This window comes from Hyaena hyaena, unplaced genomic scaffold, assembly GCF_003009895.1.
Source record: "Hyaena hyaena isolate Hyena2069 unplaced genomic scaffold, ASM300989v1 scaffold_20, whole genome shotgun sequence".
Classification (NCBI taxonomy): Eukaryota; Metazoa; Chordata; class Mammalia; order Carnivora; family Hyaenidae; genus Hyaena; species Hyaena hyaena.
In genome coordinates this window covers 6,097,660-6,111,206 of record NW_024080652.1, presented here as the reverse complement: position 1 = coordinate 6,111,206, position 13,547 = coordinate 6,097,660, and the positions used below count along the sequence as shown (strand labels likewise).

Sequence of the window (13,547 nt, the reverse complement as noted above, 5' to 3'; positions counted from 1 at the left end):
TTTATTTTTATTTTTTATATTGTTTTTATTTTTGAGAGAGAAGGAGGCAGAATGTTTGTGGGCGAAGGGCAGACAGAGAGAGAGAGAGGGAGATGCAGAATCTGAAGCAGGCTCCAGGCTCTGAGCTGTCAGCACAGAGCCCGATGTGGGGCTCAAACCCATGAACTGTGAGATCATGACCTGAGCGGAAGTCGTACGCTGAGCCACCCAGGCGCCCTATAGGTTGTTTTAGGTACTGGGATGGATCATAGTCTTAGCAAAAGAAGCTATAGTAGAAGATGAAGTATTTATTGGAGTCCGTCTGTGTGGTAAATTTCCCTTTGCCATTTACATACCAACTATGACACATAATAATGGAAATGTAATGTATGATCATAATTTAAAAGTCTGTCCTTATGAGACAAAAATCAAGAAGCAGTATATATATGGTGCTTGAGAACATAGGTTTTGAAGCTGGATTGCCTGGGTTCAAATTCTGAATAGCTGTGTGACCTCAGGCAAGTTATTCAGTCTCTGATGCCTCACTTTTCTTGTGTATAACATGGGGATAATGATAGTACTTGCAAAGTTATTGCCATGATTAAATGGCTAATAGGTAAAGTATTTATAACAGTATGTAAATGTTAGTAATTATTTTAGTAGTAGTAATAGTATTTGTATTTGCAATTTGATTTTTTTTTCCCTTGAGAAAGATTGGATTGGTCTTTTTATAGATTATATACTCTGTGTAATTAATTGTAGCATCCCAGGCCTATAAGTGCATGAAGACTCTCAGAGCAGAATTCTCATTGGGATAGAAATGTCTTTCTTTTGGAGAACTTTGGTGCTTTGCCCTCTAGCTGTCCGGTTTTACCTACTCCTTCCTGGGACACAGCTGACTTGGGGAGGTTGGTTGGTGGCATACTTATTTGTGTGTGTATAATGGAATATCATGCAAAAGAATGTTATCTTGTGTATCAATAAAGTGCTTTGGTTACAAGCAACAGAAACAGACTTTGGCTAATTTAAGCATAAGAAAATTTACTGGAAGACTGTTGGGAACTCACAGAATGGCCAGAAGGCTGGGCACCAAACTTGACAACACTAAGGAGCTCAGGTGGCCGGGAGGCGCAAAGGTCATCTCCTCGGCTAATGGCCTGGTCTGTGTGTATGTAGGGTCGCTGTCCCTGAGGTTTAGGACATCTACCTTCTAGCTGTTCCTGGTTTTGTGTAAATGCCTGTTGGAATAGCAAAAAACCTCGGGAATGGTTAAATGCGTGGCTCTGGAGATCAGAGTACATTGTGGAACAATCAGTAACAATTGGGTAATGGAATGCATTGTGGCCCTTAAACACTTTACATTAGGACATTAACCATTCACATGTTTGTTTTTTTTTTTAATTAAGCAAAAATGCAGGTAGCAAAACTGTATGTGTGGGATCATTATATTTAAAAATTTGATGAAGGAGCTTCTGTAATTCCTACTCGACAGGCACAGAACTGTTTTCTAGTTGACCCAAGGTCACTTGGCCAGTGAGTGGAAGAGGCAGAACTTGAATCTGTAAGTCAGGCCCTGGAACTGGACCCATAGGCACCTCATGGTTCACTCTCTGACATACACGGAAAGGCTTCACGTGACAGTGATAGTGGAGGGTAGAGCCAGGTGATGAGATTATGGCATGCTTTTTTTGTTTACTCTGATTTCTGATGAGCATCCATTACTTCCATAAAGACCCAAATGATTTAAGTTACTGTAAAACTGGAAAGCTTTGCAGTACTTTTCTTCCACTTGAAAAGTTGTGAAGATGTATCCACTGCAAATTGCTCTTTATATGCAACAAGAGACCCTGATTATCACCTCCATTAATGCGTGGAATTCCCCTGAACTTGTATGTGTCCTGCAGTGATTATTGACCATTAATTGGACAAATGGTTAGCATCACCAAAACCAGAAAAATGTTACTGGGCTTTCAAACTCTGTGGCTGCTGCATTTTCAGGATTACATCAAAGCATTGATAAAATAGTTTGTGTTTTAAATGGGAGATTCAAATCTGTGAAGCTTTTTAAGATTTGTGTTTGTCACATCTTGGCATGAGTCTCTCGTTTGTAGTCTAGTTATGAAAAGATTCTGGTTTCCATATGTATATTTAAAATACTCTGAGTCACGGCTCCAAATGAGTAATAGACATTATATCTGTATTAGATTTCTGCTGTGTCATACCACCACGTGAAGCCAGTGCCTTTTCTTTTAGTGCCTGCAACAGCAAACACACTGGATTTGGCCGAATGGTATTCATTTCAGATATTCTCCCTGGTGTTTTTTTATTTTCAGAAATTACTGTTTTGGAATGCAAATATATGTTCGATTTCACAGGATGCTTAGGGAAAGGGCCTGTGTGTGTGTGTGCATGCGGGCACATATCTGCATGGCACTCTGAGTGGCATATGCACATTGATTGCGAGACGCGCTGTTACAGGCACCCCTAGATGAGCAAATTACTGTGAACCAAGCAGTGACATTGCTTTCTTAGGATCTGTCATTTTTATTTCATATTCTTTTTTTTTTTAATTTTTTTAAATGTTTGTATTTATTTCTAGGAGAGAGAGAGAGACAGCGTGAGCAGGGGAGGGTCAGAGAGAGAGGGAGTCACAGACTGAAACGTGAAGTCATAACTGCCTCATGGGAACCTCTCATTTACTTTCTCTATGAATTTGCCTGGTGTAAATATTTCATAAAAGTGGGATCATACAGGGTTACCTGGGTGGCTCAGTTGGTTAAATGTCCGACTCTTGGTTTCAGCTCAGGTCATGATTTCATGGTTTCTGGGATTGAGCCCCGCATTGGGCTCCTTGCTGGCAGTGCAAATCCTGCCTGCAATTCTCTCTCCCTCTCTCTGTCCCTTCCCTGCTTACGTGTATGTGCACTCACATGCTCTCTCACTCAAAATAAATAAACTTAAAAAAGTAGTGGAATCATATAGTATTTGTCTTTTTGTGTCTGGCTTCTTTTAGCTTAGCACAATGTTTTCAAGGTTCATTCATGTTGTGTTTGTCAGAATTTCCTTCCATGGTATGACTGAATACGACTTCATTGCATGAATATGCTGTGATTTAAAAAAATTTTTTTTAATGTTTTATTTCTGAGAGAGAGAGAGAGACAGCGTGAGAAGGGGAGGGTCAGAGAAAGAGGGAGACACAGAATCTGAAATAGGCTCCAGGCTCTGAGCCACCTGTCAGCACAGAGCCTGACACGGGGCTCGAACCCACGAACTGTGAGATTATGACCTGAGCCCAAGATGGCCGCCCAACCGACTGCGCCACCCAGGTGCCCCTGTAATTTGTTAATCCACTAGTCAGTTGATGGGTACCTGGGCTCTTTTGTGAATAAGGCTGCAGTGAACATGGGTGTACAAGTATGTATTTGAGCCCCAGCTCCCAATTCCTTTGGGATACACCTAGGAGTGTAATTGCTGGGTCATATGATAGTTCTGTTTACCTTGTTGTCTGAGTTTTACTACTGGTATTTTATTTTTTTAAATGGTTGTTTATTTATTTAGCATGTGTACAAGCAGGGGAGAGGCAGAGAGAGAAAGAGAGAGAGAGAATCCCAAGCAGCCTCCATACCTGGTGAGGAGCCCATTGCTGGGCTTTAGTCCACAAACCAGGAGATCATGACCTGAGCTGAAATCAAGAGTGGGATGTGCGGGGACCCGGGAGGCTCAGTCAGTTAAGCTCCCGACTTTGGCTTGGGTCATGATCTCACAGTTGGTAGGTTCGAGCCCTGCGTCGGGCTCTGTGCTGACAGCTCAGATCCTGGAGCCTGCTTTGGATTCTGTGTCTCCCTCTCTCTCTGCCCCTTCCCTGATAACATTCTGTCTCTCCTTCAAAAGTAGATAAACATTAAAAAAAAAAGCAAGAGTGGGATATTCAACCCACTGAGCCACCTAGGCACCCCTAATGCTGGTACTTTCTATCTCCACACACATCCAGGCAATGAAAACTGTTTCCCAGCTGTCACTGGCTGATTGTGGGATGCATCTCTATTTCAGAGATGTTAATATGCAGGCCTTAGAATTGATGAAATATTTGTATTTTGATATTCCATAAAGCTGGATACCTTTAAGGAAGTGGTAGGTCAACAGACCTATATTAGAAGATTGTCATCTGAATATATTCTTAAAAATCGTTTGTAAAAAATGCAAATTCTCTATTATAAAGGAATATATCTTGTTTGTACAATATTTGGGGCAAAACCCAGGAAAACAAGGGAAAAAATAACCTGCCATTTTTTCTTTCTCTCAGAAATACTGCTATTAATCTTTTACTCTGATTTTGTTTCTCAGTTATTTTTCTAGGCATACATGTTTTAGTTTATATTCTTTAATCTTTACGATCCCTGACAAAAGTAATATATATTCAGTTTTACAGAATATTTATTTAATACTTATTTTTGAGAGAGAGAGAGAGAGAGAGAGCAAGCAAGCATGAGCAGGGGAGGGGCAGAGAGAGAGGGAGATACAGAATCCAAAATAGGCTCCAAGCTCTGAGCTATCAGTACAGAGCCCAATGCGGGTCTCGAACTCATGAACTATGAGATCATGACCTGAGCCAAAGTCGGATGGTTAACCAACTGAGCCACCCAGGTACCCCAATATATTCAATTTTAAAGTTACAGGATTACTTGCTGTAGAAAGTGAAAGTTGCCTGCTGTTCCCCTCCCCCTGCTCCCGCCCCATTAACCCATAAGATAGCTTGGTATATGAGTTCAGAATATGAGCCTACAGATTTTGTTCTGTGCCTGTTGCAACATTTCTTACTATCGTTGTCATTATATTCTATTGTCATGGGATTGTATGAACATTGTTTTCTAATTTGTTTTTCAAAGAAACAGATCTCTGTATATAAGGAGATTGAACAATGTCATTTTCTTTTATCCTTAATTAAAATTTTTATCCTTAAAAATTGAATACCTGCATTTGGTAATAAATAAAATAGTAAAGTAGTACCGAAGAGATTAGGTTGAAAAATTAACAATACCTTTTCCTTTCTTTCTCCACACTCCTGAGTTTCTATCTTTAGTTCCTTTATTTATTTTTTTTTTTATTTTTTTTTTTTTACAAATAGTTTATTGTCAAATTAGTTTCTACATAACACTCAGTGCTCTTTAGTTCCTTTAGTAACTCCAGATAATACAAATAGATTTCTCAGTGTTTACTTAATTTTGCAGAATGCTGTGACTCTGCTGTGAGAACTTCCAGGTTTGCATAGATTCTGTTCTAAGATAGCTGGCATCTGTAGCTTTAATTTTTCCATCACCTCCCCCTACCCACTTGTGTTTACAAGTAGTGCATCTGCATGTCAGACCAGCACATAGTCTGCTCTTAGTGAATTTCTACCAGACCGTTTACTCCCTATTCCTTGTTTTCTTTAACCAGTGTATCCAAGAATTTACCCACCCTACCTCCTGCCACCATATAGCATGGCTTTGTTATAATACTGACTACAGTAGATAAATTCTCTTTCAAAACTCCTAAGAGACAGATGTATAGGATGTTAGTACTATGTACAAAGAACAGAAAATATGATTAAAACATTTTTTTTTTTAACATTCATTTTTTGAGAGACAGAGACTGCATGAACGAGTGAAGGCCAGAGAGAGAGGGAGACACAGAATCCGAAGCAGGCGCCAGGCTCAGAGCTGTCAGCACAGAGCCCGATATGGGGCTTGAACCCACCAACTGTGAGATCATGACCTGAGCCAAAGTTGGACGCTCAACAGACTGAGCCAACCACATGCCCCTAAAGAACAGAAAAATATTGAGATTACTCCATTAAAATGTTACTGAGATTTTAGAAAAAGATATAAAAATTTCAAGTTACTGTTTATAGAAAATCATATTTTGCCTGTATTTTGTGCAGAGTATAGATTTAAATGGGATCAAAATTCATAATCCTAGTATGTTCCTGTAAAAGGAGCCAACTATGGTTTCTTATTTTTTATTTCAAATCCTTGCCATAATATATGTATTTTTATTTCCCCCACCCTCCCCAGAATTGTGTTAAAATAGTCTTTTAAGCTTGTCTAGACATGGGAGTGCAAACTAAGAAAAATGAAGTTACTGTATATTTTTGTATATATTATTTTCCTCCTTTAATGTGAAATTAAAATGTTTGGATCTTCAAACATAGAATTTGCACTTCTACTTTAAAAATTGATCGCATGTCATACAATAAATATATTTTGTTTCAGCTTGAAATTTAATTGTGCATGTCTCCTGTAGCGTATTTAAAATTTTTTTTTAAATGTTGATTTATTTTTGAGAGAGAGCATGTGCGCAAGGGAGGAGCAGAGAGAGAGGGAGACACAGAATCTGAAGCAGGATCCAGGCTCATAGCTGTCAGCACAGAGCCCTACATGGGGCTCGAACCCACAAACTGTGAGATCATGACCTGAGTGTAAATCAGACGCTCAACCGACTGAACCACCCAGGTGCCCCTCCTGTAGTGTATGTATTTGTATGTTTCAACTTCTACTCAAGTATGAGCCAGGAACATCATATCCCAGTGTTTAAATTAGTGGAAATGGAATGTTAACATTGCTGGAACATTCTTACCATGACTGTCTCCCCATCCCCCACCCCAGTTTCTTTAGGACATAATAGTAGCATTGCTCCTCAAGAATCAGGTTCATAGGTAACTTTTCAGAAGATCCAACTGAGTCCTAAAATGAAAATAAATGGCAGAAAAATTTGATTGCAGTTAAAATTTTGTTACCTCTTTGTTTATTTTTTTTAAAGTCTCAAAATCACTTTACTGGGGTGCCTGGGTGGCTCAGTCCATTAAGTGTCCAACTTTAGCTCTGGTCATGATCTCACTATTGGTGAGTTCAAGCCCCGCATCTGGCTCTGAGCTGGCAGTGGGGAGCCTGCTTGGTATTCTCTCTCTCCCTTTCTCTCTCTCAATAAATAAATAAACTTAAAAAAGTCACTTTACAAAGTAAAGATTTCTTTTGCCTGCCAGATTTATCTCTGGCCATAGTTTCTTGGATTCAAAATTTGATGTGTATTATCTTGTAGCTGTCTTTGATTCTGAATATTCTTGTTGCTTCAGAGTCTATCTACAATTCCTCTCTTCTTTACTCCACACTGTTCAGTCTTCCTTGTCTGGTCTTTGAGTTCAGTCTGTTTGATCATTGATAGAATATATCTAGTATTAACTTATAAACTATTACTGGGAGCTAATAATTATCTCCTAACAAAGATATAAGACTTATTCAAATAAATGTGCTTCTTTTCATGCATTACCCGAGAAGGCCGGATATATATTTCTATTATGTTTGGCTTGGAACTTGGAATTGCATTTTTATTTATTTACTAATTTAATTTAATTTTACCTTATTTTTCTTCTTTTTTTATTTTGAGAGAAACCGAGAGAGCATAAGCAGAGGGAGGGGGAGAGGGAGAATCTCAAAACAGAGAATCTCTGTGCTGTCAGCACAGAGCCTGACTCGGAGCTTGAACTCATGAACTGTGAGATCATGACGACCTGAGCCCAATTAAGAGTCTGATCCTTAACTGACTGAGCCACTCAGGTGCCCTGCCACTGCATTTTTAAATTGAGGTGTTGGTTGCTCTCTTTCTTACTAGATGAAGTGCAACATCTTTCTGGCACCAAATTCATAGATTTCCTGCCATCTGGCTTGTTGTTAACCTCAGTGTATTTTAAGTGAACATTTGAGTACGTTAACCTTAAAAATAAAACAGTCAGTTGTTTTACCAGCAAAAATAGGTTTATTTGGTAATAACAGAACTGCATTTCAGGACAAGTAAGCTACGATAAAACCATAGGCCAGTCCAACAAAGGACAAGAAGGTTATTTTATGTAGAAGAAGGAGGAAGTTGAGAGGGGTTATTTGGAGTGGAAGTCCAGTGGAGAAATGCAAGAGTTCAGGGTGATGATTTCTCATGGGCTGAGTTGCTGGGAGGGTCCATTTCTTGTAGGAGATGCAATGTACATTTCAGTAGCGGGGCCTGGAATTGAGGATTCTTTCCTGGTAAGGAGTCTTCTGTTAGCAGTCTGTAATTGACATTGAGTGGTGTGGCTCTCCCTTCTGGCATCCTGAGTCACTTTAGTGGGATTTCCCTTTATTAATTTTCACAAGTATTTATAAACTTAGCTGTTAATAATGATCTAGGACGAGTTGCTTAAAATACAAGGCAGCACTCTCCACAATAGCTAAAACATGGAAAGAGCCTAAGTGTCCATCAACAGATGAATGGATCAAGAAGATGTGGTTTATCTATACCATGGAATACTACATGGCAATGAGAAAGAATGAAATCTGGCCATGTGTAGCAACATGGATGGACCTTGAGGGTGTTATGCTGAGCGAAATAAGTCAGGCAGAGAAGGACAAATATCATATGTTTGCACGTATAGGAGGATTAGGAGGAACTTGACGGAGGAACAAGGGGGAGAAGAAGGGGGGAAATGGTGGGGGAAAGGGAGAGAGGCAAACCATGAGAGACTCTTGAATGCTGACAAAAACTGAGGACTGATGGATGTTGGGGGGAGGGGGGGAGGGGCATGGAGGAGGGCACTTGTGGGGATGAGCACTGAGTGTTATGTGGAAACTAATTTGACAATAAACTATTTGTAAAAAAAAAATAAAAGTAAAAAAAAAATAAAATAAAATACAAGGCAGAGACTTAGTTTCAAGCATCTTTTGCTTTAGTCCCTTGGAAACTATTGTGGTTCAATTGTTACAGCCCGCGTTTTCACCATGTACTTTTACCCCTTTGGTTAGCCCACATGCCTGAATAGCTCTGGACTTAATAAAAACAGAGACTGTTCACACTGAAGAGATTAGCCTGACAGTTTTAAGATGGATCTTAATTACATATATTTAGAAAGAGAATAACATGTTGGCATTATTTAAGGTTAAGGATCTTCATAGAGCCCTGTCTCCATGCTGTTCATCCCACCCTTGTGATGATTTTCTGGTTTTGTAAGTTTATTTTGTAAAATTGTTTTTCCAAATAATTTTTAAGCTGATTGTTGATAGAAAAAAAATAACCCATCAATGCAGATACCGATCTAATTAATAAACAACAGGTGAGTATTGTCTTAAAAATGTATACATGTGTAACAGCTTTATTGAGATATAATTTATGTACCATAAAACTTACCCTTTAAAAGTATACAATTCAAGGGCTTTTAGTATATTCACAGTGGTGTGAATCACCACTGTCTTATTTTAGACCAATTTTTAAAAGTGTTTTTTTCTTTTTTCTTCTTTTTTCATAGAGGGAGAGAGAGAATTTGTGAGTGGGGGAGAGGGGCAGAGGAAGAGAAAGAATCTTAAGCAGACTCCACTTTCAACACAATCCTGATTGCGAGGCTTGTTCCCATGACACTGGGGTCATGACTTGGGCCAAAATCAAGAGTCAGACCCTCAGGCGCCCCTTAAGGTTTTATTATGTAAAAAATTTGTTTAACATTTAATCATTTTTGAGAGACAGAATGTGAGTGGGGGAGGGGCAGAGAGAGCGAGGCAGACACAGAATCTGAAGACCTGAGCTGAAGTTGGTCACTTAACCAACTGAGCCATCCAGGCCCCCGGCTCCTCCCTGCCCTTGCCTGCCCCCTGTTAAGTTTTTATTTAAATCACCTGGTGCTCACTCTTTAATCCCTATCCCCTATTTCACCCATTCCACCCCCCCCCGCCCCCCATCTCCCCCTTGGTAACCATTAGTTCTCAATAGTTAAGAGTCTTTCTTGGTTTGTCTCTTTCTTTTTTCCCCTTTGCTCATTTGTTTTGTTTCTTAAATTCCGCATATGAGTGAAATCATATGGTATTTGTCTTTCTCTGACTGACACTTGTTTCACTTAGCATTATACTCTCTAGCTCCATCCATGTCTTTGCAAATGGCAAGAAAAAACATAGAACACTTCACAAACGTGTGTCATCCTTGTTCAGGGGCTATGCTAATCTTCTCTGTATCGTTCCAGTATATGTGCTGTGGAAGTGAACAGAAATGTTCTTGTTGCCTAAAAAGAACCGTGTACCGATCAGCTGTCACTCCTCATATCCCCTCTCCCCAGCCCCTATAATCTCTAATCCACTTTCTGTCTGTATGAACATTGTCTGTTTTGGACATTTCATAGTAATGGAATCATATAATATGTCAGTTTTTCTTTCACTTCGGGAAGTGTTTTCAAGATCATCCGTTGCTTTTTATTGCTGAATATTAGAATAATGTTCCATTGTGTGGATATGCCACATTTTGTTCATTCACCAGTTGATGGACATGTGATTTGTTTCACTTTTGGGCTGTTGTAAGTAATGCTGCTGATAAAAATTCATGTACACGTTTTTATGTAGACCTAATGTTTTCAGGTCTCTAGGGAGTATACCTAAGTGGGGGAATCGCTGGGTCATATGCTACTCCGTGTTCAACATTTTGATGAACTATTTTCCAAAGGGGCTGAAGCATTTTACAGTCGCATGTAGAACTTAAGTGGTCTGATTTCTCCACATCCTCACCAGTACTTGTTCTCATCATTTTTATTTCCACCATCCTAATGGGTGTGAAGTGGTGTCTAACTGTGGTTTTGATCTGCATTTCTCTGGTGACTACTGATGTGGACATCTTTTCATGGACTTACGGACCATTTGTATGTTTTCTTTTGAGAAAAGTCTCTTCAAATCCTTTGCCCATTTTGAAATTGGTTGTCTTTTTATTACTGAATTTGGGGAGTTGAAAAAATATTTTTATTGACGTATACAGTGTTATGTTGGTTTCCAGTGTACAGCATATTGATTCAATAATTCAGTGTGTTACTCAGTGCTCACTGCAATAAACATAGCCCCCATCTGTCACCAAACAGTGTTATTACAATATTATTGACTATATTCTCTCCTGTACTTTTCATCTCTGTGACTTACTTATTTTATAATAGGAAGTTCATACCTTTTAATCCCCTTTATCTAGCAATGGATATCATTACAAATATTTTTTATTTTTAAAGTTTATTTATTTTGAGAGAGACAGAGAGCACTAGTGGGGAAGGGGAAGAGAGAGAGAGAAAGAGAGAGAATCCCAAGCAGGCTCCATTCTGCCAGCACAGAGCCTGACAAGGGCTTAAATTCCTGAAACTGTGAGATCATGACCTGAGCCGAAATCAAGAGTTGGATGCTTAACTGAGCCACCCAGGCATCCCTTTTTACGTCTACTTATATTTACATAGATAAAAGGGACTTAATATATTCTGTATACAAGTTCCTTATCAGATATTTTCCGATAGTTTTGAAGTATTCTGTGGATTGTCTTGTTACTTGGTAGTGTCTTCTGAAACACAAAAGTTTTTAATTTTGATCAAGTACAATTTATGTATTACTTCTTTTGTCACTTACAATTTTGGCATCATTTCTAATGAGTAACCATTGCCAAACCCAAGATCATAAAGACTCACTCCTATATTTTCATTCTATAAGAGATTTATAGTTTTTTAAAAAAATGTTTATTATTGTGAGAGAAAGTGCATGAGCGGGGAAGGGGCAGAGAGCGTGCCAAAGTGAATCCCAAGTAGGCTTCGTGCTGTCAGCACAGAGCCCAATGCAGGGCTCAGTCCCATGAACCGTGAGATCATGACCTGAGCCAAAGTCAAGAGTCTGATGCTTAAATGACGAAGCCACCCAGACACCCCAGGAGAGTTTTATAGTTTTAGCTCTTACATTAACTTTGCATTATCTATTTTTAATTAATTATTATGTACAGCATGAGGTAAGGCTCCAAGTTCATTCTTTTGCATGTGGATATCCATTCAGTTGTCTCAGCACCATTTGTTGAAAGGACTCTTCTCCTTTCTTTTTTTTTTTTTTTTATTTAAAAAAATTTTTTTTTTTTAATGTTTTATTTATTTCTAGGAGAGAGAGAGAGACAGCGTGAGCAGGGGAGGGTCAGAGAGAGAGAGAGGGAGTCACAGACTGAAACAGGCTCCAGACTCTGAGCTGGCAGTCAGCACAGAGCCCGACGCGGGGCTCGAACCCACGAACCGTGAGATCATGACCTAAGCGAAAGTCGGACGCTTAACCGACTAAGCCACCCAGGCGCCCCAGGACTCTTCTCCTTTCAACAATGTTGGCACTCTTGTCCACACCAGGCGACATAAATGTAAGGATTTATTTGTGGACTTCCAGTTCTCTTCCATTGACCTATGTATGTTCAGCCTTATGCCAGTCCCACATCATCTTGATTACCATAGCTTGGTTGTAAGTTTTGAAATTGGTAAGTGTAAATCTCCAACTTGTTCTTTTTCAAGATTGTTTTAGCTTCTGGGTCCATTGAATTTCCATACAAATTTTAGAATGAGCTTGTCAATTTATGCAAAAAACCCTACCCCAAACAGATGGAAGTTTGATAGGGATTGCATTTGGGTAGATGCTATCTTATTTTAAATCATCTACTACATCTTTACTATGGATTACATTCAACTTCTGGAACAGTTATTGGGAATGTCCATTGAAGATTTATATCTTGGTGGATAAATCAGTGCATATCCAAAACTAGATTATTTGAAGAAACACGGAACTGGCACTACCTATATATTGACCCCCTTCCTTAGTTTTGTTATTTGAAATGTATATGTGGCATCTTCTGGCCAGGGTATTTGCTTGCAGGTTTTTTCAAAACTCTTTCCACCAATGTTTTGAGATGAGTGAAAATGTGATAAAATGAAGACAAGGAAAATCTGTGAGAACCTGGATTCTTAAGGATCTTAGCTGTATATTAGGATGATGTGAAAGGCATTGGTGTTTATCAGAGTGTATATGATGTTGTGGCTGCTTCCTCCCCTTTCCCCACCCCATTCTTGAGGAAGGAATTGTCTTCAGAAGCAGGAAAGCACTTTGTAAGCAACTGAGGTATTTTCCTCCTTGAGTTAGTTCAGTCCAGCGTTGTTTCCTTACTATGCATAAGGTCACTGTGCGCTAGCTGCTGCAGTGGCAGGAAATCAGAATAAGATCTCCTTAGACTATTTAAACAGCCTCCTGATGGCTCAGTCTTCCCGCTTCCTGCCTCTTCCCATCCATGCCTTCTCATTTGCTACTCCAGTGCCAGAGTTTGTAGCTTCCTAAAAAGCCAGTCTGATCCTGTTTGGCTCCTCATTGCCCACAGGGTAAAGTCCAAATTCTTGAGCAATTGCAGGTGAGACCTTTTCTAGTATGGACCTAGCCCTTTTTCTTCCTCCTAAACCAACATCCCATAGAAGCATACCCTTGTCCCTGAATGCATCATGTGTCTCCAACATGTCCTTGTATGTGTAGAATGACCCCTCCCTCCCGTCCCCCAGCTCTTCCTGTTTGTCAGGAGCTAGTCCTGCTTTTTTCATCTTCCTACACCAGGCTCTGCACAACCTTATTCACATTATACATGTCCTTGTCTTTGCTGCTGCCAAAGATGAGAAGCAGAGATTCAATCACTTCTATTTTTCCAGTGGCACACGGCCTGGCCAAAGCAATTCTTGAATGTTATTTTACCTTTTTAAAATGTTTACTTATTTATCT

The 13,547-nt window shown here is 39.4% G+C and overlaps 1 protein-coding gene and 1 pseudogene across 2 annotated transcripts in view; one reads left to right on the top strand and one right to left on the bottom strand.

The window, feature by feature from the left end:
* The window catches only part of SMURF1 (SMAD specific E3 ubiquitin protein ligase 1), a 114,956-nt gene that overhangs the window by 32,113 nt on the left and 69,296 nt on the right, over positions 1-13,547 (top strand). The gene's annotated exons all lie outside the window — the stretch shown is intronic.
* LOC120228054 lies at positions 9,917-10,013 on the bottom strand (annotated as a pseudogene).